Below are 5,895 nucleotides of genomic sequence, written 5' to 3' on the forward strand. Positions count from 1 at the left end.
TCTTAGGATGTTGAAGTTAAAAATATTTTCTTACATTTCCATTCAACAAAAAAATTGGAAAATTTACATATAAATTCACTTTTAAAAAACTATCTACAATTATGTCAAATAATGATTTTAAATTATGTTAAAATAGTAAAATTTTAATATATTTTAAGGATTAGAATTTATAAATTACAAATCTATAATATATTCTTGAGGGTTTATGATTTATGAATTGGGGTTTAAATTTTTTAAATTATGGTGCAAAATCATAATAAATAAAAAATAATGACGTACTAAGAATTAAGTTTGGTGATATGAATTAATTGTAATTTTATACTTAATTATGATATTCATTTATTTGACCCAAAAAAATTTAATAATTACTGAAATTAAAATAGAATTAATGGTAATGAAATTTTTAGGTTACAAGGAAATGTATTACATAAATTGAGTTATTAATATGTTAAATTGAATTACACGTGCTATTAATGTACTGCTTAATTTTCCTATTTTGTTTATAATTATGATTATCCATGAATTTGAATTTGAATCTGTCTTCTACATGAGCCGAGTCAAGATTCAAAATGGTGTTGTAATTAATTTGACCATGAATCCATTTTCTGAAATCGTTTTCCAATTTACTAATGCAAATATGCAAAATATATATAGATACCCTCTGTCATCTGGGTTAATGGTCATTCCAATTTTTTTTAAACAGTTGTTTCAAGTTAATTATTTTCTCTTCACTTCTTACAAAATATCTGCTATAAAAAAGGGTCCACTATTTGAAATGTTTTATTATTACTTGGAAATGCATTTCAAGAATTTAAAATATTTTTAAATAAATTGACCAATAGTGACCTACCACGTATGAAATGTACCAAAGTAAAATTGAAAAATATAAAAAATAAAAAATCATTAAATTAAAAAGATATTTTTAATGGAAAATAAAATGAAATATAAAAGATTTTACTATACACCTGATGTATAATATCATCAATAAGTCAAATCAATAACTTAATCACACATGTCATGTTAATTAATAAAATATTAACTTATGTAATCTAGTAATTACATATTTTTCAATTACTTATTTATAAATTTAAAATATAAATTTAATCTCTAATATAAATTCTAAATTTTAAACTATAAATCAAAAATATACAACATGTTATTAAACTATTGGTCAAACTTATCATGTCATCTGAATGTGGAATGCATATAAATTTTTCAGTTTTTAAAAGGACATTAATAAAATTTGGAATTCAAATTTTCTAAGTAGATAAGCTTAACAGTCACTTGTGTAGAGCAATACCAACCGTTAGATGAATAATAATCAATGGTCATGAATATTATGTAACCACTATTAAATAACCACAACAAACCTTTCAACACTCTCATTTTACTCTCTCTCTCTCTCTCTCTCTCTCTCTCTCTCTCTCTCTCTCTCTCTCTCTCTCTCTCTCTCTCTCTCTCTCTCTCTCTCTCTCTCTCTCTCTCTCTCTCTCTCTCTCTCTCTCTCTCTCTCTCTCTCTCTCTCTCTCTCTCTCTCTCTCTCTCTCTCTCTCAATTTGGAGAGCTTGAAAACAATGGAGAACAATCTAGTCCAACAACAACCAAAATCAATGTTTTCATCTTATAATGACCCAATAATGAAAGATGGATTCCTCTATGATTGGTCACTTTCATCATCAAATCAATTGGACTTTCAGTATTTTGATGCCCAAATTCATTCAAATTCAAATGGGTCACCATCTTTAAATCTCATGTATAATGAGGTTAATCAAACTAGTTCAACAATAGCTTTGAATTTTCATAATAATTATGAGCACAACCCATTTATACAAAATGGTGGGCATGTTCAAGACATGTCCAATCCATTTCTTCCTCATCATACTCAAAATCCTATCGAAATTATGGGCTCAAATCAGAGTCAAACCCATCTCAATAAGAAACCTTTCAAGAATAACACAGTTAAGGGGAAATGGACAATTGAAGAAGATATGTACGAAATTAGAAAAATCTGAGAACTCATGTTTGATGAAATTAACCTATTTTTTCTTTGTGATATGGTATCTCATATATATGCATTTTGGATCATGTTTTGCAGTCTTCTGACTCAATTAGTGCACAAGTATGGAGAAACAAAATGGTCTCAAATTGGTCAACTATTGCCTGGCAGAATTGGGGGACAGTGTAGAGCAAGATGGATGAATCACCTAAGGCCTCATATCAAGGTAATTTAGCTACCAAAGTCCCTATCCATGGCTGTTTAAACAACTTTTCCCGGTGTTTCTTTCCCATCGTGACAAAATACTATATTCCCCATTATATTATCTGCAGCTTTCGATGTTTTTTTTAATGTTTTCTATCCTAGAAATAAAAATGCCTCCATGGAAGACATATGGAAATGTCTGACTTGGGATGTACATATGAATTTGTTTGTAAATAGTGATGCTAATTCATTTTATTTAATATTCATTAAATGGAGTGGTCTCTCTAAACTATATTACCATGTGTAAACCATGTTATCACTTGTCTTATTATGTATAAACTGTGTTATGTATGATTTTTTTTTTTTTAATTTTGCAGAAGGATGCATGGAGTGAAGAGGAGGATAAGGTACTGATACAGACACATAAAGAAATGGGAAACAAATGGGCAGAATTTGAAAAAATATTACCAGGGAGAACTGAGAACTCAATTAAAAATCACTGGAATGCAACAAGAAAGAGAAAGTGCACCACTAAATATCCAAGAAGAGATCTTCTTCAAGATTACATTAGAAGCTTAAACTTAGACTCTGAAGGGACTAGTGCTACTGAAACACCAGGTTCGAGCTTGATGCAGCCACAATCCATAGAGTTTAAAGCTTGGTTCCAAAATATGATGTTTGATTTTGATGAGAAGATGTTTGAAGATGGAAACTATGAATCTTTATTTTGCTTACTTAAAGATATGGATAATCATCATCATGTTAGTGTTGTTGATGATCACAAAACCTTTGAGGAGGATGCTGCTTCCATGAATTTACCCGTGAAGAAGAAGGAGATGGATTTAGTGGAGATGATTTCTGATGCTAAAATGTAATAGATAGATAAATACAATAATATTAATATTTTGTTGTTTTAATTTAAAGGTAATCCAAAAACAAATAATATATCCAGATGTTTTTAGTTTAGTTCTAAATTAAAAGAATATTATATTAGGTGGTAACTGAAAAGAAAAAACCGTGTATGGATATAATTAAAGTGGCTTAAATAAAAATGTTGGGGATGTAAACATTTTGCTTTTTAGTGTCTTTTTGTGTGTCTATTTTGTTTATCAACTCTAACACACATTTTGCATATTTTAGTATTTTTTTCCTTAAATCTTTTCTAATTAATTATTTGCTTGGAAATTTTACAAATTTAATTATACCGCTGCACTTGCCCGAGGGACTGGAAGTCAAGAAAGCATTATGAGTATTGGAGACAAGAGACCGGATAACCGTATTAATTGGCCGAACAATAATTTTCTGCAAGAAAACATTATTGTCATTTTAATAACAAAAACGATTAAAAATATTATTATATTCATATAAAAAATAAAATTAATCCAAATATACACATCATTACAATAAATAGAAAAACACTATGGGTGGGTTTGGTTTACCTACTTGTTTATGTTACTTTTTGCTGTTGGAAAAGACTGCTTTTCGACCAAAGGTCTAGCTAGGGGATTTTAATTATTTAGTTTCTCAAGACGAAAAGCGAGGTACGTTCCTTAGCCACAAGTGTTGTTTATGGGTTTTAGGGATGCAATGGTGGATAGTGTCCTGGTGGATATTGGTTCACTTGGTAGCGAGGTAGAGGTACCATCAATTGGTTGGCAGAAAGGATAGACCGGGCTCTCTCATCGAATTTGTAGCTGAATATCTTCGTTAATGTGGTGGTTAAAGTTATCAACTTCAGGCCTAAAGGGGCCAAATATAATATAATATTTTTAAGCATAAATTTCTATTTTAAATTTTTAAGTATAATTTTTTACTAAGATCTCTTGTCTCTTATTTCGTATAGAGCCCATAAAATGTCAGGGGAGCCCTGGATGTTCTCTCAAGAAAAACATAGTGTACCCAAGCTTTTTCTTAATTAAATATTTTACAAATTAGCCACTCAAATTTCCTAAAAGTGATGAAATGTTCCTTATTTTTTTTAATCAGAGAAGATGTTGATCTGTGACGATTACTCATCTTTCGACTGAATTATCATATACAATGTTGCTTTTTAGTTTATAAACATTTGCAATGTGTCATTTCGGACGGTATTTCAAATTGTGCATGAGTTTAGAGAGAATATTGCAAAATATGCTCTAAGAATGAGTAAATTACCACTCACCTGAATTATGAAAGAACGCTTGGTCTACTATCACAACTGCCTGTCAGTTAAGCGTTCGGGGGAAATTCTGAAGTTCCTAGATCAAGAATGACAGGAGCCAAATAAATTATTCTAACTCATTTTAACTAAATTGAGAAAAGAGAGACTAATTTAAAGAAAGAAGGTTTAAGTTCCAAATAGGGGGTTTCCTGGTTAAAAGAAAGCAAAGAAAATAAATAGCACTAGAATTAATTCATGGCATAATTAATTGATTGAAGGTATGAAATTTGGGGGAATAATTAATTCATAACAATTGATATTGATGATGGCGTAAATTGAATATAATAGAGTTTCTCTTTTCTTGTTTGTTTTGTTCAAAAAGTGTAATTTCAGAACCATTAAATTCAAAACAAAACCTTTTTGACATTGGTTGAAGAGATTAAAAATTAAATAAATAAAAACAAAACTTAGCCTAGCAACCATGATTAAACTAGGAAGAGCACCTTCATTATTACTGCAAAGGTTCTGCGAAAGTTTATTGAAAAGACAGCTTTCAAAACCCAATAGAGTCCAAATTAATTGTAGGTAAAAAAAACGGAGCAGGTATAATAGAAAGGCTAAGCTGGTGATTTGATCAAAAGGAACCCAAGATGAAAAGGAACCCAAGATGAAAAGCAGATGAAGGTATGACAATGAAAAGACGGCCGCTCTTGAACCAAAAGGATGAGCAGATTATTTTATTTTATCTTTTAGGGTTAGTTGTGGAAAGTGTGTAGTTTTAAAAGCCACTCAAATTTTAGATAAAATAAAATAAAAGTGGGTAGTTTTTTATAAAATAATAATAATAATAAATTGTAAAATTCAGGGTCATTATATAACTCGTTGTAGGGTGCGAGAAACAGGGATAGTCACCCGGTCATGTAGCTTTTTATCAATTACTTTAGTATTCTCCGCTTCCTTTCGCCCCTCCACCGGGGGAGGCTTCCGATTACGTTTACAGTCGTATGCCATATGCCCAATCAAAGAGCAGACCTTGCAGAAGCTTGGAAGCTTTTCATAAACAACCTCTATCCATAATTGCTTACGATCTCTCTCAATACCGAGTTTCACAGGTAATTCTGAAGTTAGGTCCACATCCAGCAGCATTCTAGCAAAGTGCCCAAAGTCCCCATCCAAGGTTGCCCTGTCAAAACAGAGAAGCCCACCAATACCTTTAGCAATGTCCGGGAGTATCTGAGAGTCCCAATATTCCCAAAGGAGAGAGTATAATCGGACCCAGACTTGAGTGTTTGTGGATTTCTCTATCATGGGGTCGAAGTCCGGTACCCACGGCTGAAGACGGAGTGTGCCCGGTTTCGTATTGACTATTCCTTTTGCAAATACATGTGACTTTGCAGCTGCAGAGCCGAGAATCACATGGAAGTAGCCCTTCCCAATCGAAATAAGCCTCTAGGGTTCCCTCAATTCCCAAATTTTGGTCAAATTTTCTTTCAAATCAGCCACTTTCCACGGTCTGTCCCCTTTGTTGAGGATGAGCCGACCTATCCATGAGTTT

This window comes from Euphorbia lathyris, chromosome 2, assembly GCF_963576675.1.
Source record: "Euphorbia lathyris chromosome 2, ddEupLath1.1, whole genome shotgun sequence".
Lineage (NCBI taxonomy): Eukaryota > Viridiplantae > Streptophyta > Magnoliopsida > Malpighiales > Euphorbiaceae > Euphorbia > Euphorbia lathyris.